At 38.2% G+C, this 25,847-nt stretch overlaps 1 long non-coding RNA gene across 2 annotated transcripts; it reads right to left on the reverse strand.

The window, feature by feature from the left end:
• Positions 1 to 10,785: 10,785 nt before the first annotated feature.
• LOC130253766 (uncharacterized) lies at positions 10,786 to 25,841 on the reverse strand. 2 transcript variants are annotated; one of them, XR_008840609.1, is made up of 4 exons: positions 25,662 to 25,841; positions 20,141 to 20,236; positions 17,707 to 17,827; positions 10,786 to 10,870 (listed from the first exon to the last, which is right to left on the reverse strand). It is a non-coding gene; the product is annotated as an uncharacterized LOC130253766 (long non-coding RNA). The 2 variants fall into 2 exon arrangements; XR_008840608.1 differs by having other exon boundaries at positions 20,141 to 20,261.
• Between the last annotated feature and the right edge of the window lie 6 nt (positions 25,842 to 25,847).

Below are 25,847 nucleotides of genomic sequence, written 5' to 3' on the forward strand. Positions count from 1 at the left end.
GGAAGGATAGTGCCCTCTGGTGATAAAAATGCCCCAATATTTGAAAGTGTGAAGTGAGCTTTTTAATTATGACCCTTCTAATCAGCTGCAGTAGGCTACTCAATTGCCAAAGCTTTGATTTTGAAATACATTTCACTGAGAATCTTTCATCTGTAGCAAATACATCTGATTCTGTGTGACTGAAAAAATCTAACAAATTAACATTTTCTTACCTAATACAAATGGCTGCTGACTTATTCTGCTGCTCTTCAATTCTCAGTATTCTTGAAGGTTCACAAAAACTTTATGGACACTAGGTACATACTTTTGATTGTGCCTTTTAAGAAGAAACAGAGGTTTAACACTCCATCATTGAACTCCTCCAGTTTCTCTAAGTTCATCTAGCCAACTACATGAAAGAAAATAAGGATGTGCTCATCTTTTTCCCTATTTACAAAAAATATTCTACATCCATAACATTCCACTAAATACCTCACTAATACATTCAGGTACAAGTAAATATATACATTTGACTGGGGGGAAAAAAAAGCAAATATTCATAAATTGAGGAATATTTCTGACCAAAGTCAGTTGATGCAACATTCTACTCACCCATGACAAAGGACTTCAGTGCCAAAAGGAAGAGAACATTAGGGACCTCAGCTTCTCCCTGTAGGGATTCCAGTAGTTACCTGCCATTCCTGATATTACTACATCTTATTTTCAAATTCTAGCAATATTACAAATGGGTGTACTAAATTACATATGCTTAATATTTTTGATAGGTTACAGGGTTGAAGTTTAGAGGAGTCCTGTTAAATCTTCTCATCTGGGTAGAAAAGGATGATAGGGAACCAGGATTAATATCATCCTTTTCTACCAAGATGAGAGGATTTTTGTGGCCAGGTTTGCTTTACTAGCAATCACTATACTTACAAATATTGGTAAACCTTATGTAAGCTTCTTGTAAGGCTGAAGCCTAAAGCATTAGAAAAAGAAAGAACACACATAAGGGGAAAGAAGTTAATGGAATTCTTCTTAACAAGTTGGTATCTTCATCTAGTAAGATATTGGAGGGGGAGAGTAATTTGTAGTATTGAGGCTCCCAGATCCCAGTGCCATGGGAGGATCTGTTAGGAAGGTTTGTAAAAAATGCCTTTTGAAGTCTTTATACTAAGAAGCAGCAGCAGTTAAGACTAAATTATGTGAGTGCTCATGTGAACCTGCCTGTGCTCACAAAGAGGGAAGCTGACTGATGGAGAAATTCCATAGTCACTGCCAGATACATTTCTAATCACTAGCTCTGTCTCATACTGAGTATTTCCAGGCATTCAGGCTGAAATTCCTTAGAGATTCTTTTCTAATGTTTTTCCATAGCTGTGTGCCCAGAACAAGAGCCCTCCTTGAGTAAGAGATTAAAGTAAGCTAATTCTGCCTTGGAAAAGGGTGGAAGCATGACAGTGAATAACAGGAAGGCCCTGGAGAGCTGAACCACACTGCCATGGCAATTGGAGGAAGCATTATCCACCTTCCCACACACTGCACCAACTGCAGCAGTTGCCCTTAAACTGCTCAAGGACTACACACTGCCTGCACCAGAAATTTTTGCTCCACCACATGATCAAGTGACCCAGGCAACTCTCTGTGTCTAAACTGCATCACTATTGCCAGTCCTGCAGCAGCATGTGCCAATGGAATAATGAAATAAATTGTGAAGAATGCCTCTGAAATCAGAATACATTCGAGATTTTGAGTAGCTTCCCTCACAACAACATTTGAGAATTAAAAGCCAACAGCCAATGACTGAAATGAAAGAAGGTTCAGTCTCATTTCCCTTTTCAATACAAGTCTATCCAAATATTTGAGCAGATGTATCTGTCCTATTGCCTTTTAAGAGCTCTATGTTTTGTCACTGGTTTTGTTTTGAGAATATGAAGATAGGACTAGCCAATTTTATTTAAATCTATGGTAGGAAACAAGTTTAACATAGCATTCATGTTCTACTTACGGTTTATACAAAATTAAATCCTTATTATTTAGTTATATGACTTTCTGCACATTGCCTTTCAAAATTTAAGCAGTGGTGGAAGTGCACATGGAACGCAGCTTAGAAGTTAAAAATAAGTTGCCAATAGAGATGTTTATATTATCCCCTGAGCAGAAAATTCTTTAAGTGAAATCTGCTCCATTTAATTAGTACTTCTCAAAAGTGATCTTTGTGAAGTAAGACCCAGTTCCACAAATTAGTCTGCAAAACTGTCTTAGATGTTTGCACTTTTTTCCTCACAAAAATAATTGGGTAAGTTGCTTATGATGTTGAGCAGTCAGGATCATAATGTTAAAAGCTTTAACTAGGCATTTAAATATCCCATGAGCATTTGAAATTACCAAAATTTGTCAACATTAAAAAGATCAAGCATTATTTACTGAATTTCTCATTGAAATAACAGCAAATACAGGAAAGAAAAGTATTTTAAATTAAAATCAAATCAGCAAGATCATATACTAAGCACCAGAGCTACCATAAAGCTTTTGATGTTGTCTACCAGTCATTTTGCTTGAGAGAGAGTTGCTACATACATGGCACTCCTGAAGATAAATAATTTGCTTGCATATCTGGGTCTTCATTTTGGAGTAGTTTGGGTATATGGAGCAGTAGCCATTGCCAGAATCAGGCTAGCTACTCCTAGGAAAAGTAATCCTCTTGCCTTCCTCCCCCATTTCCAGCATCAGAAATAAAGCAAGTTCTTGCTCCTCTTCCCACCCCAAGAGTACAGGTTAGATCAGGCTTCACCCTTCAGCGTTGATACATAGTGCTATAAAGTCTTCCACTGACCTTGTTGTTCTCACTGTCAGCTTCCCTTTCCACTCTCCAGTTAGTCATTGGCCTCAGTATATTCTAAACAGTTGATAGTGAAAAGTGATCAACTTAAAAAGAGGAATAACTCCCCAAAACTAAGACTCAAGAGTGCAAAATAGAGCAAGGCTCACATACCTTGATCTCACAAGAAAACCTACATAACCAAGTTATTAACACTTTAAGTAGCATCATTGCATGTTTTATGAAGAAATTCTTTGAAATTAGGCTTTTAAGGGGAGAAAGAATGCTATCAGTAAAAAGATGAGTGTACCAATAAAGGGTGCTTATAGAGACAAGTTTCTTTCTTTCTGATCTAAGTTTCTGCAAGATTAGGAATGAAGTGCAGAGGAATACCATACTTGAAGCAGTCCAAATTTGCTCTGAAAATGATACATCACTGGCAGGACTGTTTAAAGTTATTGTTTTATATTTTACATCATTATCATCATTATTTGTGGTGGAATCACCACACATCCCTGGAAGTGATTTAAAAAGCTTTTGAATCAGGCACTTGCAGACATGGTTTAGTGGTGAACATGGTAGTTCTGGGTTAATGGTAGGGCACAATGATCTCAGAGTTTTTTTCCAAACCTAGCAATTCTGTGGTTATTATTCCACTCAATATAATATTTGAATACCTTTCAATTCTTTGGGAATCCAAATGCACAGAAATAATGGGAAGAGTTCACCCTGATTTCAAATGTCCAAAGAAAAATCAGATATTGTAAGATTTGCTGAAGTACAAAGCTTCTGACTGACAAGGCAGAATAAAATGAAAAGGAGTTTCATATAAATGGGTCAATTGACAGCTAAAACATGGAACTTCTAAAATTGAGGGGAAAAAAGATAATACCAGGTTAAAATTCTTAAAAGACAGCATTATATACTGCTTTCTTAAATATTTTGTTATCTATTACTGTTCCTACAAAATATATAGATAAAGGACATATTGATTTTCTTTCCTCCCATTAAAATCCACTTATAGAGTAGCTGCATTTCTTTTCATATTTGGTACCCTATTTAATATTCTTACTTTAACCTCTATGATTTATCCTGTCTCAGCATATCAAAGATTTCAACAATATAGGCACATTCATTTGGACATGACGGAAATTCCTGGAAAAACTGAAGGCTGGAAATGATAACAGAAGTATAGTCTGCCTGATATGTTAGTTTAAAAATTGCTATGAACTGCTACATAACATAGCTCAATAGCAAAGGGGATCAAGCACCTTCCTTCTTTAAAAGTTTTGTTGATTTGGAGGTGGAGGATGGGGAAGGAACTGCAGTCAGATTACTCTGGTGTAATCTCCAAGGGTGTCATAAGATACTAATAATAATTCTGGAAGTTCAAGAAATTTTGAAATGTTTATAAGCTCCACTTTTGAAAGCTTAGGTGATACCTCAAATTTTAGCACCTGTCAACTCAAGTACATCAGAGCAGAAGGTGGCACTGGTGTAATGGTGGTGGGGAGTGTGAGCCTCTGGAATATCACAGAGGACAACCAAGTGAACAAGGTTTCTCTCCCAGATAGGAACTGAACACGTGAAAAGGACACCTAGACATTTGTACTGAAATTAAAATAGTGAATAAGTTGTGTCTCCAGGCGAAAGAACCATAACTGAGTGTGATTAGTTTTTAGGTGGTCTCTGAATATTTTGCTAATTTGTGTGTGGTTTGTTTGAAATTACAAGTTTTGTTTGTTTTGGTCTTTAAGGAGAATGAGTGTTGCAGGAAACAGCACTGCAAAGTCTGCAGACTGATCCAAGGGGAAGACTTTAGGCTGCATGGCCCAGAAGGAAAACATGACACAGGATGAAGGATGGAAATAAAGGAATTATAATATATAAAATTGTCAGGATGATCAACAGCTCAGGACAGAAATGGACAGCACAATGTGAGAGCAGCAAAAGAAGGGTGAGAAAGGGGAAAGTAGAGGAAAAAAAGTATTTTTAATTATAACTAATTACTAATGCAACTAAAATTTTTCTCCAAAAATGGGAAAGTTCGTCAGCATCTCTTGGATGAAACTTTATCTTTGGGACTGCAACACTGGTTCTCTTTTTTAAGTGTCTGGCATACAACTCACTTTAGCCCTCTGAATCCATTTTTAAATCTGTGTAATCACCACAATAATTATTAAAAGACTTTCAGATTGCAAGTATTAAGTCAGTTTGTTTCATCTGCAGATTAACACCAACAATCTGTCCACTGTCTTACTGCCTTGCACTGCACCCAGAAAAACATTTTTTACCTGGAACAGAGTTGCTGCACATCATCATCATCATACCAGTCTGGAGTCTTTTCATACCATGGTTAAGTAACCATACTTGAGATTAAGGATATAATCATTTGTAGAGGTTTTATTAAATTTTACTTTGCTTTGTTTACCTGGCATCAACATTGAGTTGCTTGTATCTATGTTGGTTTTTAAATACCACGGGACATTATTATCAGATTATTATATTGGATAATTTTACTTAGTTTATCTAGAGTGCTGTGCACTTTGCATGTGCTACTACAACCATTGCTACAACAGCAGTCAACATTTATTTTAATTCTACTGTTTAAGGGACATTGCATAAGAAAAACTAACACTTCTTTTACAGTAATATGTGAACTTTATCTCGAAGCAGAAAATACTAAACATTTTTAAAGGCTAAATCTGCTCCAAGCAATTCTGCATAAACTATTATTATGAATAATTTAAAATCTAAAGTAATATTTAGTTATTTCTGACAGTGAAACAGCAAGAAACTTATGCCAGCCTGGTTTTCTTCCCTGAGACTGTTTCATAATAGACTATCAATATTTACAAATTCTCTTGTCATAAAAAGAGCATATGAGCACTGATTTAATTGCTGAGACAGTATGTTCACATATGCTCTGGACCAAAATTGAGCTGTTTTTCAACAAGAGACTATCACCATCAGTTTTCTGTAGCACACACACACAAAATGCCAAAGTCTACTCTTCTTAATACAAGGCCAGTGGGAAGTTTAAAGATTATTTGTACTTTGCACTGCAACTTTCCCTAATCAAAAGAAATCTTAAGTATGTTTTTTAGGCACTTACTTCTCGTTATAGCACGAATTGAGAGTATGTGTATAGAACCAGCATAGAAAAGCAGATTACTTTTATTAAAAAACATGTTATATTCTTGCAAATATCAAAACTCTCCCTGCATAAATGAATCTCGGTGGCTAGGCAAAAAAATCCACAGATTGCCAAGAAAACTTCAGAAAGTCTCTCTGCATGGAGATGTACAAAGTCACTGCTCATCTCCTGCATCCACAGCTGCTCAGCAGGTGCCTGGCAGGAGGCACCAGGCTGCTGTTCTTCAGCTGTAGGAAGCACATGGAAAGAGGACCTGCAATGATAAAAAGCCAAACAGCAGTTTTTAGTGCCATACTGGTTCTTCCTAGAGATATGTATCTGCTTATATCAAGCCTGTCCCTCCCTCTTGCTATCCTTTGTGCAGTTTCCTTCCTTCTGTCTTGTACCCCACCCTTTTCCCATTGCCCTTCAGTCTTTGGCATAGCAGAACACTTACACACCTTGTGAGTAACCTCGGGGTTTATTGCATTTTTTAAGTGAGCAAATACTCTCCCTCCACAGTCAGGAAATTAATTTGATGCTCTAAGTCACAGCTTTACCCTTGCTCTGCCATATCAGGATGCCCTGACCTCAGCAGCAGTATCTGGCTATGTCCAGCCTCCAGGGGAACCAAGGAAACAAGGTACATTGTCCAGACTTAACTATTCCTTGCCTCAGTGACAGCAAAGGTACCTGCTGTATTTGCCAGGTCCTGATTCAAAAATCCAGACTGCTGAAGCTGTCAGAAGTATTGGAGAGCAGGTAAATACTCTTCCCTCCTCCTGATCCCAAAAGCCATTCTCCACCTCTTCCCAGCAGCCTAGATCTATAAAAAGAGCAAGCAGTATAATCCAGTGGTTTGGGTACCCTTTTTTTCTGGCAAGAAGTGTTTCCCCATCTGTTCTCTAAAGACAGAAGAGAGATCAGATGGATGGCCCAAGCCATCTGCACTGCAGGTCTGGGTGCAACAGCTCCAGGCTGAAGGAGGTTCAAGGTTCTTCTTTCTCACCCACATACCTTCCTGAAATGCAAATTTCCCCGTTTTGGATTTGGGCTCAGAGAACAGGGTCATAATGTAAATTTGGGGCTGTAAGCACAGAAGGTAAAAATTCACTAGCATACAGCTGAATTTCAGGAAGCATTTGATTGATGCTCACAGAAAGGTACATGCAGATATAGGCTTTACATACACTCTAAGGAATTTCTGCTCTTTCCTTATAGGATAAAGCACACAAGAATGCAGACAATTAGGAAATGCACTACCAGGCTATAACATCTGCACACTCTGTTTTATTTAACCTGGAAGACAAAATTGTATCTGTGACAGCAGTGTTTAGAAAAAATTTCCTTCTATCACTGAATCTATAAACTAGGACAGAGTGGAACTGGGGGGTCTTTTTAACATTTTCCTTCATTTTCTTTCACTTCAGTTCATTAATTGAATCACCAAAAGTAATCCCTTGCTCCCAGAAGCAAGGGTCTGTAAGAATACAGTAAGTTTAGCGATATCATTTTGGTTCTTGAGCCAGACACTTGAGCATTGTATTTAATAGAATTTGAGAAATCTTTCTAATGTTGATTTTCACAATTGCTCACCTCTCTTAATTTCTGGAGTCCTGTGGAAAACCTTGATGAGATTTGCAAAACTATGCAAAAATTCTGCATTTCTGTTGTTTGTTGAAATCTACTATTGGATAGCCCTTATACTCAACAGTGGATGATTATTGCTTTCTACATTTTCAAAACATTCTGAATTTTTAATCCCTTTCATCTGTCTACCTCCTCTCTCTTCCACACTGAAAACCTCCATGCTGTTTAAACTCTTCTCATGAGAAGAGGTTACTCAAATTATATGATAGAACAGACACAGTTTAGAAAAATATATTATTGTAACCTCAGATTTTCTGTTTGCTTCTTTCCTACTATTCCATAGTACTTCACAATAGAAAAAACAGTGATGATAAGATCTTTTCTGGGTAATAATAGACAGCTGAAAGATCCTGGCCCATGCACAGAAAGCAATGATAGCACAAAAGCTGAGACTTCTGACAGCCACCTTTTTCTGACTGCTTTGAAAATCCAGTGTCATTGCTAGGTTTCCTCACATCATTACTCAGCTCCAGGATTATGTATGAGTAGAATGAAATCATTATGTACATGCACTGATCTTTCCTACAGTCTACTTCCATTCTCCTCTACATTGTTAAAAATGTCTCTGCTTCCTCCTTTTCCTCCTTCTTTGTTAATTTTGTTCTTCAAAACTCTTAAATAACCTAAAGACACCATAGCAAAAAAGGGAAAGTTTTCTCACAGATTAAGAGTTGGCTGAAAAACAGGCACAGAAGGACTGGAATAAATGGATGGAGCTTTTTACTGGATGTCCTCTGAGCAGTGGGCTTTCAATACTTTGCCTTCTTGGTTCTAGCCCTGGCCTCAAAAGTATGCCCAAACACTTAAAGCCACCTAAACCTTCTGCTGTGCTTCCTTTTTTTTTCTGTGAGCCCTCTTGAAGAGCCTTCTCTGTTAATTTGTCTGATTTTTGTACCCCTTGCTGATGAACTGATGGTATTTTTCTACTTATTTTGTCCTCCCCCACCTCTCCACCCCCAATCTCCAAAAACGCAGAGAACTCATTTCCTTTGTGTTCCCATTAGTAATCACAATGCAGTAATCATCAAGACTAAATTATCTCCACTGTCCTGCTGATGAGTACATACTTGAACACTGCTAGTCAGGAGAAGCATATTCATAGTACAGCAATTTTCATAGCAACAACTATATGGAAGCAACAACATTCACAGGAGTAGAGCTTCCTTTTACTTTTACATTTTATTATTTTTTTAACTTCTACCTAACCCTATCATGTCATTATCATTGACTTTTTAGGAATCACTGAAGTATAATAAGTAATTTGAAATATCTGTTCAACTCACAGTTGAAAATCCTAAAACAGACATTGAAAGAAAGTTGTCTTCTGTGGCACACCAACATCAAATTTCTGCCTCAAAGCCAAGGGGAGTATAACAAAAGGATTATTTATAGCAGTCAACAATATTAAAGCAGAACTCATCAAGGTCTCAGAAAGCCTTGAAGCTGTTTGTTAATAATACAATTTCCACAGTTTGGAACAGAATAACTACATTTTACTGGCAATATTACTCTTAGATTTGCAGTTCATGAGACTCTGAACACCTTAACTGCCACTACACACTTCTGTTCTTGTGTGTTTTTTCCCATCTGGGTATTGCAGGGATGGTAACTTCTGGAAAAATTTCCCTCAGGGTTTCCAACTAAGGCCACATTTTCAATGCTGATAAGCTTTCTGAATGCTATGAGTTTAGACTAAAATTTCCTGTGCCAGAAGTGTGCCTTGGAACATAAGGAGGAACTTCTTTACTGTGTGGATGAGCTCACACTGTGGCAGATTGCCCAAAGAGGTTGTGAATCCTCCTCACTGAAGATATTCAAGATCTATTTGGACACAAGTCTGTGCCTTGTGCTCTGGGCTGACCCTGCTTGAGCACAGAGGTTGACCTAGATGAGCCCTGTGGTCCTTCCCAACCTTACCCCTTCTGTGATCCTGAGATTTAGTTTTGTGATTTTCCATTATGTAACTAGCTTTATAGGAAAGTGGGAAAAAACACCAAAACCCAAAAAACCACTACAGGATAACTAGTGTTTCACAATTAAGTTTTCATTAATGCCATTAATGCTATGCTCTTCAAGTTACACATTGCTGTCTTTGCCTAATCTGACTAGTACCACATTCACACACAACAATTAACCAGTTTTAACAAACACACATCCACAGGTTTTCTCCCCCATATGATAAAATATCACTGTCAATTGCTATGATAAAAGGTCCTTTTACCTTATTATATTAACTTTTTTGTGTGTGCCTCATTATTTCTTCATGTTGATTACTCAGTGGAAGAGTTGGATTCTATTTAAGGCTATGGAAAAGGTCATGGACAAAAGGGAACTCGAGTCTCTGTTTGCCATTTTAAAAGAAAACTACCACACTTGTGTTAATATTTGCTTTCACTTACAGCAGGTACACTCAGGCTATCTGAATAGCAAATCATGGTGGGCAGTGTGAATGAAAAAGTACTGAAGTGAAGTTATTGGTCTCAGGAGAAAGATGTTGACATGTAAGAATTGATTCTTTTTCAACAGAAATCTCTGAAAATATTTGGGATTTCTTGTTATGGTTAAAAGTTGTTCAGCTACCCAAACTTATCACCTGCCCACTGAAGAGAAGAGAAATGGCATTATTTGTATCTGATATCCAGAGAAGTAAAATAAGTAATCAGAACATGCAAGTTGAAACACAAGGCTCTTAAAATAGTTGAAACTGAATGCAAAGAAAAAGTTTCTACAAAAAAAAAAATTTTTTTCAATAAAAATAAGGTTACATGGCCACAGGACACGAATGACTTCTGGGTTTGGTCACCTGGCTGATTCCTTTTGGTGGGAGGAGTGAAAACATTGTGAGAAGAATTTTGGTTGCAATTCCAGTCTTAATTCAGCAGACAGACAATCATTTTTAGATGCAAATATTACCACTGCTTTCAAGGAATGGTGTCAAACCAGGTTTTCTAAGAGATAATAAAGGTCAGGATTTGAGGTTTGCTGCCTGAATCCATTAATAACATTCAAAAAACAATGTATTTTATATTGCGAAAAATTATTTATTGAGAGGCAATATTTCATAACTTTCAGAAGTGTTTGATTGCTAATTGTGAGAGTTTGCACAGACTGTAAAAAGGGTTCAGTCAGGTCAGGATCTTCCAAAACAGGCTCTGACAGATAAAAGCAATACTTACCTTGCCTGCTCTGCCTTGGTTGTCAGAAGTTACCAATGCAAGACATCCCTTCCAGCATGGTATTATCTCTGTCCTCAAAATCATTCATCTCTTTGCTCTCTTGGCCATCTTGGAAGTGGATGCAAACAGAGAAATTAAGCACAGGAAGATCAAGACTATCCTTGCTTTACAAGAAAGACTGGAAGCAAAATGGAAAGTGCACTGAAAGAATTTGTAAAAGACTATACTAAAAATGCAGTTATGCTCCAGATAGAAGAAAAAATGGCAGGAAACTGCATCTTGGAAAGGTTGATACAGGGTGGCATTTCCTCCCACACAGCTTTGGTACCAATATGCTAATGCTGTGTATTTGACAGTAGTCTTCTCCAGCTTCTGCATCTGTGACAGCCAAGGCATGAAACAGCATTTAAAATAGCATTTGCTCATTATTTTAAAGTAGTATCTAAGTTCATAGCTGCCATGGTATTAAAATGTGACTCAGATAATCACTAGTTACTGTTCAATCCAAGATTGCAGTTAAACTGGAGTTACTTATATGAAAATGGAATCTTAAGGGTATTAAATTACTAAATTCACAGACATCCTAGAAACAATGCTTCATACATGTCAACACATCAGGGATGCTGAGAAAGCTTGTTATGTCTGAAAATTGCAAGGCATGGTCTCTTGATGGAACTAACGTAGGAATGTAGGTGCTATTTTGCTTTTTAAACCTAGATTAATTTCCTTTGTTCTTTTATAAGCTTTTAAATATCTATAAATGAGAGCTTGGTTCAGCCATTCACTGCAGATTGAATTATTCAGTCTAATTACTTTTTTCTTATGTTATATGAAAGCATTACTCATAAGTTCAATTTTACTGGATGACTGATCTAAAAATAGACCTGCATCTCCAGTCCATTTTACACACTGAATGAACAGATAAACACCATAATTCACTTTCACAAAGGTATTGTCTTCATGAAAATTATACAGTTCAGTCCACAGAATTAAAAAATTAAGTTGTACTAAGTGATTAAAAAGCACATTGGTGGTGTTGAACTCTGCAGAGATTGAGAATGTAGAAGGCAGCTAACAAAGTTTCAGACTGGAACTAGGAACCAGAGAACAGCGTGACATGGGGTGGTAGGGGAAAATAAAGAGTTCAGGATTGTGTCAGAGTGTGCCTTTAGTGACTCACTTGGCAAGAAGAGAATAGTTTCTTTGTATTAATCCTCAGTGCATCTGAGTTCACCTGAAGCAGGGAACAATTTCTGTAACCTGCCCAGAATGCACTCTATTTCCTTTCCCATGGCCTCTCCCAGAAGCACATCACCAAAATGTACCCTACCCATTCAGCAGAGTTCTCTGGGGAGCAGAGCATGAATGAGGAGAAAGTATCCATACCCAGAGAGAGCAAACAAAGTGATGGTCACCATGTCCTTTCCAAGAGGAACTCAGAAAAAAACAAGTTTCCAAATTGCCCCTTACTTTCTCCATTCCCTATAACTTTTGAATTGAATGCTTTCACAAGGCATATTTTTCAGTATAGATTAAATGTGCAGGCCAAAGCCATGGAGAGGGAGAAGGGGCACAGGGACACACAGGGAAAAACATCTTCATATATTTGTCAGCACCTTCCCTTAGTTGACCAACATAACAATGAAAGAGTTTCTATTGAACATCAGTGGTTTGAAATAGTTCAGGATTATTAGTAGGTCAGGGATAAAAATAATCTATTTCCAAGATTCACAGCACAATAGTTTATACAATTCTGCTTCTTTTAATAGTCAACAACTTTTATCACCTAAACATTTTTATTCATTCCAAAGCAAATTTCAGCTTCCTTAGTGTACTGCTGTTATTTTATTGCTTTCATTTCCATTTTCTCCCTTGCAGTAAGGTTCCACCACAGAGATTACACAGCCATTCATATGTTCAGCAGGGCTAAACAACTACTGGACAAATCCCAAACCATTTTACTGCCTGGGGGCCAAGAAAAGGAGTTTTCACATGTCTGCAAAACCATTCTGGATTGGAATTACTGACCCTGAGAAAGTTCATATCATCCTCTTTCCCTGCTTGCTAATTTCACTGTTCATTTTCAATCAGCATGTTCCATCTTGAAATAATTACACTCAAGAGATTAGTTCTACAGTTATGTGTCCAGTCTCAGAAATCTCAATTACTTGCACTCATCACAAACAACTTTGGCCCAATTTTTATGTCACAGGGGAAAAAAAAAATTAGAATGTTACTCTCCTTTTGAAGGAAAACACAGAAAAAATAAAAAACAATCTTGTCATACAAATTACTGCAGTACCAAAGCACTGTCATTGTAGCTCCCTAGGAAGGGAATAGTGTGGCAAGTGTATAATAAACAATTTAAGCTTCTTTCTTCTGAAAGATAAAATGATTGCTTACCTCACATATCTAAAATACAAAGTATGTAAGTTGCAGTTAGGACTGTAATTTTCCAAGCACAAATCCTAAAACTGGACAGAATCCCAGCTCCATATTACTGCTGTGTGTTCCACGTTGCAGGAAGCTCAGATTTGCAGCCCTGGGATCACTGCTATTTGTGAAGTTTAAAACAGAAACCAGCTCTTCCCACCCTCAGCCCTGAGCTTGTCCTCCAAGAACAGTGTATTCCTAGATGGGTAGAGGAAGGGTTTCAATCATGAGCACTGCCTGATTCAGGAAGAATTTTGAGCATTTGCAGTGTTACCAAGCACCACCTCCCTTCTCAACCAAGTATTTTCACAGAATCATGGAATAGTTTAGATTGGCAAAGACCTTTAAGACCATCAAATCCAACCCTTAACCTGGCATTTCCAAGTTCACCACTGAGCCGTGTCCCTAAGTGCCACAACTACAGGGGATGGTGACTCCACCACTCACCTGGGCAACCTGTTCCAAAGGTTGAAAAAATCTTTCTGGGAAGAAATTTTTCCTAAAAAGTCTAAACTTCCCTTCGTTCAAGGGAAAATGGTAATGTGACACAGCTAGCAGTGGTAGATTTACCAAGTTGTAAGAAAACAAAACATATTAAAAAACAAACTTAAAGAAGCACTGAGCTGATATTTTGACTATCTGGTGATGTGTAGGAATAGGAAAAAATACATCACCTTTTAAAACTGAGTTTTCACCTCTAGATTTACTATCAGTTTCTTGTAAAAGCATTCTACAGAGCACACTATTTGTAAACTGTCATCAATATAAAGAAGAAACTGTTTAGGAGATGCTATCATACTACTGCAGTATTTTTTCTCTCTAAACACATCTATCATAAGCCTTTCTCAGTCTTTCTTAGTGTAAAAGTAGCAACCAAGGATCATCATATTCTTTCAAAGATTGTTGAAAGGTCTGAACATGAAGAAAATCTTTCGACAACCTTTGTAAAATGACCACAGAACTCCCAAAGTCATTCTTTTAACAGAGATAGAGCACTGTATCTGCACAAGTCCATGAATACCTAAGGACACCACCATTCAGCCTGGTACCTGCATTGCAAGTCAGACTTCCAGCCCTTTCTGTGGCCTTCAGCTTTCAACACAGTCAATACACTTAAACATTCAATCTGCTGTTGCAGTGTAATTTTTATGTGTTGACTTTCTTGTTCTGTGTGACATTTGCTTTTCCCTTCCTTTATATATTCTTCCTCTGTCAGCCTAAGGCCTTCTTAACATAGCTGCCTCTTTCACTATGCCATTAAAGCACTTTTTCCTGTGATCCATTGATTTTAATTCTTTCCAGCTAGTAACAGCATATTTCTATTTTATATGAGAAACTGTCCACAACACAGATTTCTGATTACATTTTCTGCTGAAAAACAAAGCACCTTTGTTCTAATCAATTTTTTCTTTAATATAGTTGGAAATTGGGCCCTATATTAATATATTTTCCCCTGAGATAATACATTTACATCAATATTTCATTATATAGTTGACTTGAATTTTGGAGATTCTTTCTTTAGGTTGGTCACAGTAGATACCAGTGTTCATAATATGTGCAGAGACTGAAGTGACCACTGGAAGTCACAATATTTTCTTTCAATGTCTTCCAGAACAAGGGAACACATTGAAATAGCAGGACAAATGCAAGCAAAGAGCTTTTCTGAGGAAATATTCACAATTATTGTAACTTACCTGATCTACAGACCAAAGTAACAAAGATATATGGATTGATTTTACTGAAGATAAGACATAATGATGTCTGGTATCTTTGTTTAAAAGGAACCTATAAAATCCTGTTTCTTCAGAGTGCCAGAGAATGCAAAAGGAAACAAAAAGTCTTTTCTGAATTCTTCAGCTTTTTTACATTGGTCAGTATCTAAGCCTCAACAGTGAAATTCAACATTTCTCTCAGAGGTTCTGTGTTCTGTGGGTATATTTTAAATTTTCTACTTTCCTTTGTCATTTCCCACTTTTTACAGCCACAGAGCAAGGTTCCTCTGCCTATACAGTCTTACTTTCTGAAGGGTCTGACCATACCACAACTAAGCAATGGCACATGTAATTTTAGATGGAACTTGTTCCTGTTTAAGGAAAAATAGGTTTTCCCCATCATAAGTGGCAAAAGATAGCATTTGCACGTGCTGACTTTAACATCTTTTGTCCAAAACAAACAAAAAATCTCAATATACTTGGAATTTCTATGCTAGATTTGTAAGTGAGGACAACAAAGATTTTTAGACTTAGTATGAAACGGTGGAAGTAGAGGAAGATAAAAAGTTCAGCTGCCTCCCCTGCCATTTACTCCAGTAACAAATTCATGACTTAGCTATTATTAGTACCTCAGCCTGGAACAGCTAACCAAAAGTCTCACTGATTGCATTGCAGTAGCAGCATGGACTTTTTGTTGCCACTGTGAAGTAATGGGAACATCACTGTTGCACTGTTATGCTCTGATTCAAGGATGACAAAATTGGCATTTAGAAGTACATGTAAGCCTAGAGCCACAACCCAACCCTTCTGAAAAGTGTGTATTCCATGTTTGGTACAACGAAGTTTCCTGCAGTTGTAAGGTGTTAAAGATTTGTGTAAAAGCTTCCTTTAGCAAAATACCTTGAAGTCACTTGAAAAATGAGTGTGGTTTGTGGTAATTATTGCAACCATTAGTAAAACAGATATGAATTCCCACTTATCAACTCTACAGCAATAGTGCATGTTTCAGTCATTAAACTGCAAGTCAAATATTTGTCAATTGTTAAGCTACAGATCCTTGACATTCACCAGGCCATCCAGGACTCTCTAGTCCTCTTCTATCCAACCATTAGGTTCTAGGAACACTTAAGTTTTTCCAATGTATGAGCTTGGGGAAGACAGAGTAACCTTTAGGCTTTCTGAGTTGAGACCATTGGCAAGCATTCTTTCCACCACAAAAAGGGCAGATATAATTAGCTTTTAAAGCAGCATTCTACTTAAGAAAAAATGGTACACATGCAGTCTGAACAGATTCTGAAGTTATCAGTTTAAACCAATGTCAAGGCAAAACATCCTGTTTCAATGGAAAAATGTTCCATTCATTTCTCCTCCCAGACCTTTAGTTATTAATCTTTTAGAAGAAAAAATCCATTTCAGGGAGATCTGAAAAGAAAATTATACTAATCATTATATCCTGTAGTTCTTAAACCTTGTAAAATAGTTCTTCTCTGAGAAGAAATCAGAATGACACAACTTGCCACAACACAGCTAAAGTCTTTGACAGATGAGTCACCATGTCATAAGAATGAAGAAATTCAAGTCATGCATTTACTAATCTTTCCCAAATTAAAGAAACAAGAGTGTGAAATAAAAAAACTGAAGGTAAAGTAATAAATCAAAACTCTCCTAGAATATTTGTTCCCTAATACCAAATACTATCACAGATATGATGCAATTTCAGAAGTTTTGTTGCTTTCAGTTACCATTACCATTTTGGGCAATTTCAGTTATTTTTTTAAACTCTTTGGCTTAACACATAATTTTCATCATGGGTATCATTGTACAGCTTTGGAAATATGCAATCTCATAGTCACAAATCACCAAGTTTTGCTCCCTCTTTAATATCTATACAAGTTTGGTTTTATTTAAAAAATGTATCTTCAAAATTGGTTTAAGGCACAGAAACTTAAGGAAAAAAAAAAGTTGTAAGGAATCTAGACTAGAGAAATAATGATTTTCTAGTTTCATAGTTTCTAACTCATTCAGCAGAATTTTCAAACTTTTCTCAGATCCTTGGGCAATGGAAGCTTATGTTATGAATTTGAGGCATGATTTTACAGGCTACTTACTCTCCCAGTCATCACATTAGAGAAATTAATCTGGCCACACAAACAAAAGCCTAATCACAGCTACAAGCACTAACTGAAAGAACAAAGATATGAGAGCCCAGAGGGATAGAAATCAGTTTTGAGTTGACATGAATATCTTTTGGAAACTCAGGTTAGATAATTGATACCTTCCCACCATGCTTTTAGAACACTTTTACCTTAGATAGCAAATAGAATTTCTAGCTAGGAAACATTGCCAGTGAATTCAGAACTCTCTTGATCCCAGGAAGGTCATAAGAGAACTACTAGGAGCTTACCAGCTTATTAAACATTCTTGTACCAATAAATTCATTTAACATCTGTTGTAAGCTGAAACTCTCATGGTGCCTCATTGAGCTTCTTCTGCTTGGTTGCACTTTTGTTTATAATATGAGGGTATATTTTCAAGTTGCAGCTGTGTCTAGAAACTCCATACAAACTAAAAGGAAACCTAGCAACATAGAAAACTGATTTTTTTTTTTCTCTTTTTTTTCTTTTATTTTTTAAAAAGCCACCAGATTTCATGGAGAAATTATTTAGAAGAAAAACACTGCCATTTCACGGATGTCCTAGAAAAGATGAACAATGAGACTCACAGTAACACATTTCTGCTCTGCCATAGATTTTGTAGTATTTGTGACTAAATTTCTACAGAGCAACGACTAAATCATACCTGTGAGAAGATGAGCCTCCCATTACAGCTTAGGCTCAGTTTTCCAATTTTCCTTTTCTCAGCCAGTTGATGTCTACTGGTATTTTACCAGAACCCTTCTCAGTATGGCAAGTGTGTGTTTCTATAAAGAAATACACATAAGCACACTCCTCAAAAACTGATCAAAGCTTGTATTTCTCAACACAGGTTTAGTTTTTCCAACAACCACTGAGCACTTCTGCACCATTATACATCACAGCTCAGATGAATGCCTCAGGAGCTGTGGACCATTTCCAAAGGCCTGATGTCCTTGCAGAGACCTTCTGCAAGTCTGTTCCAGAAGCAGAGTTACAGAGTCCTAAGAAGTGCACAGGACAAGCTCTTCTGCAGGACTGCAGCTTGCTGTCAGCCTGGCACAATGCTGGCATATTGGAGCTGGTGTATTCCAGTGAAAGGCACAAACTTGTCTCAGAGCAGGCACATCAATGCCAAGATCCACTCCCAGCTGGCAGTGTGGACAGGTTGCACTAGGTTTGGCTCCCTCCCATCCTCTGAGAGTATCCCAGACAGCTTCACACCCTAAAGCATACTTGCATGTCCTTATGCCAAGCCCCAGGTTTTCATGCTACAAAGACCTGTCATTTCACAGGTTCTAAATTCATCACTTCCACCCTGGATTATGTCTGAGTGGGACTGAGGCTCTGCATGGGGCTTGCAAGAGATTTATGGCAGCTACTACAAGTGTGCTGTGGTACTTGGCCTCAGTCCCTGAACACAGTTCCTGGCTCCATTTCACCTGGAACAGACAGAGACTCAGATTTCTTCAGCCTTGTAACAGAAAGGCAAGAAAATCAGCAAGATGCCCCACTCTTTCAGAGATGCTCCCCTCATTCCCTACACCAATTTTCAGCTACACCCTCAACATTCATGAAGGACAATAGACTCTGTGTTTTGCTGTCCCTCTTATTCCCTCTTTCTTCAACTGTGTCATTAACTTCTTTGTCAGGTCTCAGGTGAACTGCTGTGGTTTTGCACTGACCAGTGCAATTGCCTTTACTGCAGCCATCAGCTCAGCTATTCATCCCCTAAAGGAACAAAGATATGCTTTTTTTTTGTCTTTTTTTCCATCGATTGGGTTTTTAGCTGTTGAAGCACTCTTAAAGCCACATATAACAAACTGAATTAATTCACCAAAGCCCTTAAGGCACAATCTCAGCATACAAAAGAAACCTGCCCATAAGAAAATAGATTCACCACCTGTAAAACAGGCAACAGCTCCAAAACAAAAGGATCTGTTGTACCAAAGAAAAAACTATAGAAAACTCCAGTTACATCCTTCTACTGAGATTAAGTACACCACTGGCAAACCAATGCCAGCATGAAAAGTCCATAAAAGGTTAGAGTACTCCTTTTACTATGAGGTTTTAAGAGAAATGTTTTCCTTTTACTCCCACTAGTATCTGATGTCCCAAAAGAAAGGTGGATAAAACCCCAAACAATCATGGAAAACAAAACATGTCATTCCTCTTAAAAAAAAAAAAAAAAAGCTTGCAATTTAGAGAAAAATATGTTTGGGCAATATGTATTTAGATGAAAACCTATTCAGTGTTAGCCTAGAAAAGAAGTCAGAGAAGCTCTCCTCCACCTAGCACCAGCTAACAATGTAAGATTTCCTAGACTCCAGACAGATATCTCTGGTCACAGGGGAAGTGGGGAAAATGTCCTCACTCCACCACTTCTAGCACAGCTGACTGAACCTGGCACAGCAACATTACTGGGGCACTGACTAATTGAAACAAATTAATATTGATTATATTCCATGTTTCACAGTTCCACTCAAAGTCTTATTTCTCTAGGTTCTGCAAGTACACAGCTCTGCTTTCTAAATTAATCAGTTTTATAAGACTATCCCATATAATAAAGGTTCTTAGCACTGGTCCCTGTAAAAGGCAGGAATAAAAAAAGAATAAAAGGGATAATCACAGAATCATTTAGGATGGAAAAGATGTCTCAGACCATCAAGTCCAACCTTTGATCACTACTTGATGGCACAAAGTGCCACATCCAGTCATTTCTTGGACACCTCTGGGAACAGTGATTCCACCACCTGCCTGGCCAGTTCCAATGTTCAACAATTCTTTCTGTGAGGAAATTCCTTCTGATTCCAAACTCTATCTCCCCTGGCACAGCTTGAGGCTATGTCATCTCCTCCTGTCGCTAACATGCAACTAAATGCCAGGAGAGGATTAGGGATGGCCAGAAACCTGAACAGGTCCTTTTTTCTGGCTGGTCAGAAGGCTGCTGGTAAAGGACACAAATGTCAATCATATTTAATACCCCAGAAAGGTGAATCCCAGAGCTCCCCAGCAGCAGCACAGACACATCTCTGCTGAGAAGGCAGAGCAGATAAGCCTGCATGCTTGTTCTTACATGGTGCAAATGAATGTGCACTTACCTTTCTACTGGTGCTTTGGCAGAAGAGACCTTCCTGTTTCTGACACAAACTCCACATCACACAGACGTTGCCAAATGCTTACACAACATTATCAGCCTAGTTACGAACAGAAAGGTCATTTCTGTTTAACAAAGATAAAACCAAAGCTGTTTTTTAAGCATAAGTGAAGGGGGAAGATGAAACAAATACACCTTTTCTCTTCATGAAACCAGGAAAATAAGAGACATGTAACAACATGGGTTATAGATGACTTTCCCTTGCCTTTCTCAGGGGAAAATCAGAAATAGCCACAAATAGATTTATAGGCAGACTAACCCATTTAAATGTTAAATTGCAATCTAATCCAGCATGAGCTAGAACATTAGTGCCTGGATTTCCTATCTGTTGACACCCCACACAGCAAAATCTTCCAGTTACAATGAAATTGCTTTTCTGCTGGTGATGCAGCAGGGAGTTTGGGTGGGGGTGTTTTCTATAACTAGATGCTAACATTTTCCATTGGCCTGGGCATCCTTGAGGATTTAACTTTTCAGTGAAGAGTTTTGCTACAATTGCTACAAAGGCTTGGATGAGGAAGTTTCATCAATTGCCTTGTATTGCTCAGGTGTCAGATTCCAGTTCAGAAAGTCTCAAGGTCTTAAGGTAGGTGTGCCCTATCAAGACAGGGAATGGCAGAGTGCTCAGCAGGTCTGTCTCTCATGTATTGTTCACATCTCATAATCCTTGTCTTCCCTCAGACACTTCTGAGGGTCAAACCTCCCAAGCAGGTGCCCTACAGGTGCTCCTGTAATGCACCACAATGCACTGGAGCACAAGGTGACAGAGCTCAAGGCTCATCACTCCAAAGGACAGCACAGATTAATAAAGAGCACAGGGACATATGCTACCACTTCACAGAAAAACTTCAGAATTTGTATTGCATCTATCCAAAGCTGGCAGTTCAATTAAATATATAATTTCAGGTTTTCCAGAGAGAAGCCTAAATATTTCAGCATAAGTGTCAATTAAGCAAAATTCCTTTATATATCATCCTTGTACTAAATTTAGAAATTCCTAGCCAGCTAGTGGAGGTCAGGGAGAATAGATGGGATGTGTTTATCTGGAAGGCTGTAGCTTTCAGCACTAGCCTCTAAATAATCTATGCTGAAGTCTCAAATTTAACATTTAATAAGGTCTCTAACGTTCAGACCACGAGTCATGAATCCTGGTGATGACATATGCAGATAAAAATTAGAAAATATAATAAATAATGATTACAGCAGGTAAGCAAAAACCCTGTCACTGTGAAGCCAAGAACATCAGCACATTCCTTAATAGTTTGCTCAAGCAGTTTTATCAAGTGATATTTTCTGCTCCCAAGGGATCACTAACTCAGCAATAAGTGGGTGCACATTTAGATGTGATGAAAAACCTACTAGTAAGACCTAAAAATATTCTCCAGTTTCTTCCCAACACCATCTGTATTGAGATGGGATTAGTAGTTTTTTAAAACATACATCAGCCCACATTTCTTCATCAGTTCTCTTACTGTTTCAAATTAAAAGTTCCTCCTGTGGCTCTCAAAGTTCAAGAACTCCCCCACTGTCCTTCTGCTTGCCATTTTGCCTGGTGTCACCAGTCTATTAGAGGAAACCTCTCAGTCATGGAAATTCTTCTGTTACAAGTCCCATACTGGTACTTCTCTTCCACCAAAAAACACAATAAAATATGGTTATATTGAATTGATATTTTGCAGCTATCTTGGAAAATCATCTTTAAAGAGAGACTATGCCAAAAATTAAATAAAAAATTAATTAAAATTAAAATATAAGTAATGTAATTTCAACATTTTGTATGAATAGCAGAAAAATGAAACACTTCCATTTCTTTTCTGTCAGTTCAAGAGGCTCATCTCTTCTTGTGCCAGCTGTACTACTTTGAAGTTATACTTGCACACAGAGATTATTTCCACTCTCTTTTCACTTCCCCCTTGGTATTCACTGCTCCCAAAAATATTAATAAAACTTTGTATAACTAAAGGCAAACACCTCCCATCCTGGCAGGAAACAGAAAATGTAACTGTCCTGCAGGTTAATAAGCTAGAAATAAGACATTGACACTCTGCATGGTTATATGGGTGAAATAAACATAGAATTCCACTTTTCATCTCAAAATGATGCCTACAAAATTAGTGCTACCTGGTTTTTATTGCCCTTAAATGAATCTCCACAGTGGTAAACATTCAGGGGTAAAGATTCAAAAGACTTGTCCCAAGTCACCATGAAAACAGTGACTATTCTATTTCTCTGCAAATATATTTACTGTAACTACATATGAAAGTTGCTGAGAAGGCTAGTTCTAATAGAAGAAGGAAAGGTAAGAATTAAAAGGTAATTTTTCTTATTGAGAGGAAGTACTGGAACTGAGGGCAGGAGTAAGGGGGACAAGCAGGGAAAAAACCAGTCATGCAGGGGCAACTGGCTTCCTTTGATGAGGTGGGTGAGGAAATACTAATTTAAAAACCCAAGGTGAATGACAAAACATCTACAAATAAGTTGAAGATGCTGGAGGTGCCAAGTGTGATCTCATCACCTGGAAACCTTCCAGCCTCTGAATCAGTCCATGGGGGCCTGTTCAGAACTCATGTTCTGAACACTCAGCCACCAAAACACACAGAGATCAGTTATATCACAAATGCCACAGCTGCAAGGCTTGCACTTTAGAAAGGTGTGTAGTACTCTGTCTGTGTATACACTGAAAACTGATGGAAAAACAGTGTGCCTTTTGGATAATTTAACTTGATACTCCACTCCATTATATCTGAACCTAATTTATTAAAATAAAAGTCAATGGAATATTTATAACTATCACAGAACACTTCCAAGAGTAAAAAGTGTTTCTATTTCACTCCTTGTATGTCCTTAACTAGTGCCAGCCAAAACATACCATTGTGTTAGCCAAAATGAAACTAACTGGAGAATTAAAATCTTTCCTATTACTGGAACAGAATTCATTCTATCATACATCATTTGTAAATTAATCAGCACGGATAAGCCATCATTTATAACACCAAACTACTTGACATTCTAATTCTTGTTTCAGTTCACTGAAACAAGCCAGAAAACTCTGGGTAAGCAACACACACTCGGAGTGATTTTGCTACTGCAGTTGAGACAGTGGTCATCTCATCAGAAACCAAATTGCAAGCAAATCAGAATTTTCTCAAAACAATTTTAGTAATACAACTGAAAATTAAAATATTAAAAAGGAGCCTAACATAAATTTAAATCTTAAGGCCTGATTTCACTAAATTATTATCAAAAAAACTATTACCACAACACTATTTATGGCCTAGGCAAGAGCTACACGCCCATTTTGAGAACAGACAAGTTAACTCTTTAAACCTTGACTCAGTTTTCAATCAGTACAGTGGCATCACTTGAGATGGATCCCTGAATGTAGTGGATGTACTCTAGACCACTGTTTCAAGAAGTGGAATTTAGTCCACTGTCCAAAAAAACATCAGAAGGCAGCCTTAGTTACTGTGGTTCTGAGGAGAGTTGTGTAATTATCCTATGATAGCACTGAATTTAGACAGAAGCTCTACAGAGAATGACAATCTGTTCTGGTTTTTGCATTTGTAGATCATTACTACACTGATATATATTTCAGGCCAGAATAGTGAAGTGTCACAGTTTTCCCTTAAGAAGGTGGGCAGCATTCTCTTGGGATCAGATTATCTTCTGCTCGACATTAAAACTGTAGTGTTGTGGGAAAAAGAGTTTACTACATCTGCTGTGAACAGCATTATAAAAACCAGTTACTATACAGAGGATAAAAGGAATTCCAAGTGTTATGGACTAGATAGTAGGAACACCCAGGATGTGACTTACCACTCAAAACTCAGGCATATCTGTGACTTCAGCTCTGTGTGTGTTCTGACAGTCTGAAGAAGAAAACCAATCCTTTTCCACATTGAAGTATACATAGTATTCAACCAGAAATGCATGCACAGTTAGAGCAACCAGGACTTTGCCACATCAGTCTCAGACCTGAAACTCGTTCTGAAACATTCTTAATACTTATCAGCATAAAGTGTGGCAGATCTTACAGGACTGGGTGAATTCTAAATAACTGTGTTTAAAATAATAGTCTTTAATTCCACAGGAACTTTATTAGTGTCCTGTGGAACCCAGCAGAAAGTAACAGCATGGATTTAGGGAAAAATTTCCAGGTCATGCTGAATTGCAAAAGCCATATACTGAATACATAAGGAAGTAGATGGGTTTGATTTTAATCAGCACTGCACTTCAAGCAGGCTCTCATCTAATCCTGTTTGGGGATGCAGTCACACTGAATAAGGGAGCTGCACTGAAGGAAGAACAGTGCTGCACAAAAATCTGCTGTACTGCTTCAGGCCACATTTGTGAGGTATTTTACAGCAGTACAAAAACTACAAAGAAGTTAAGCCACTGGTACTTTGGAAAGCAGTAAGTTCTCTCCAAATTATTTCCTTTCTTCTTGGGCTGCAGGATAATGTTTGAAACTGCCCTTATTTCCAGCAAATAGCACAACAAGCACTCTTTTCTGTAATGAAAAAAAACACTGTAAAGAGCAGAGCCAGGTTCTGTCTGGTGCTTGGGTGAATAATGGTGGTATCAACATAAAGTTGGCATCACATGCAGACCCTACAGACGTGCTCACTAACCTACCCCTCACTCTGAAGCCATGGGGCAGCTCCAAATAAATCCCCCTCTCAGGTTCTGCTGGCACATTTAAGGGAGTCACCAGGAATGTACAGCCACCCAGCATTCCCTCACACAGTTGGCATTCACCATGTCACCATGCATGTGGCTCTGTGCCTGGCCAGACTCTCTGGTGGCTGCACTCCAGGGAGAAAACAGCTGTGCCAGCCCCTTCCCAGCAAGGATCCCTGTGCCTGGAGATGTGCTCCTGGGAACCATGTTTGGCCCCTGTCATGGCACCCCAATAGCTTTCCAGCAGGGAAGGTGTTTTTTGTGCCTGAGGTGCCCACAGTGGAGCCCAGGACTCACCTCACAGCAGGAGTGAACCCACCACAGTGTGCTGTGGAAATGGGATTTCCTGCACTTCCTGGCTGAAAAAGCCAAATACCTCCATTTCTGACAGGATGCCCTGACAAATGCTCCTTCCACCTGAAACTGAAGCTAGAGCAGCCAGGCTGTGCTGCCCTCACAGCATGGAGGGTGGGCAGAGAGGACACGGCCAGGCTGGGCACAGGGCAGGCTCTTGATCCAACACAGTAAGTAGAAATGAGGTGTTACACAAATCAAGTGTCTTAGTGCCCTTTCCCAGAGCTCTGTGGTTCACAGCTCATTCCCTCCAACAGATATTTCATGCTGTAAGTCAAGCCTGAGCCTCTACATCTGTAGCCACCCTTCAGGAAATGAGCTAATTCAATCACATGGTGAGAACTGCTGTTTCATGGTGCTGCAGCTCCTGTCTGCAGCCTAACCTTTGAATCCAACAGCTGCTTGGGAGGTGAAACCAAATCCTGCCTTACCAAAGTCATCATTGGATGATCCTGTAGAAGAAGGTAATTTTACATTGCCTCGTTCTGGGTAGGTTTCTTATTGTATCATTTTCTCTGTTTTGAATGAAAAGAATAAAAAGAGAGAGAGAGGGGAAAAAAAAAAAAAAGGCAAGTAATTTTTCAGGCTATTTCCCAAAACAAAAGGTCACTATATTC

The sequence above is a fragment of the Oenanthe melanoleuca genome, chromosome 5, assembly GCF_029582105.1.
Source record: "Oenanthe melanoleuca isolate GR-GAL-2019-014 chromosome 5, OMel1.0, whole genome shotgun sequence".
In the NCBI taxonomy this organism is placed as follows: domain Eukaryota; kingdom Metazoa; phylum Chordata; class Aves; order Passeriformes; family Muscicapidae; genus Oenanthe; species Oenanthe melanoleuca.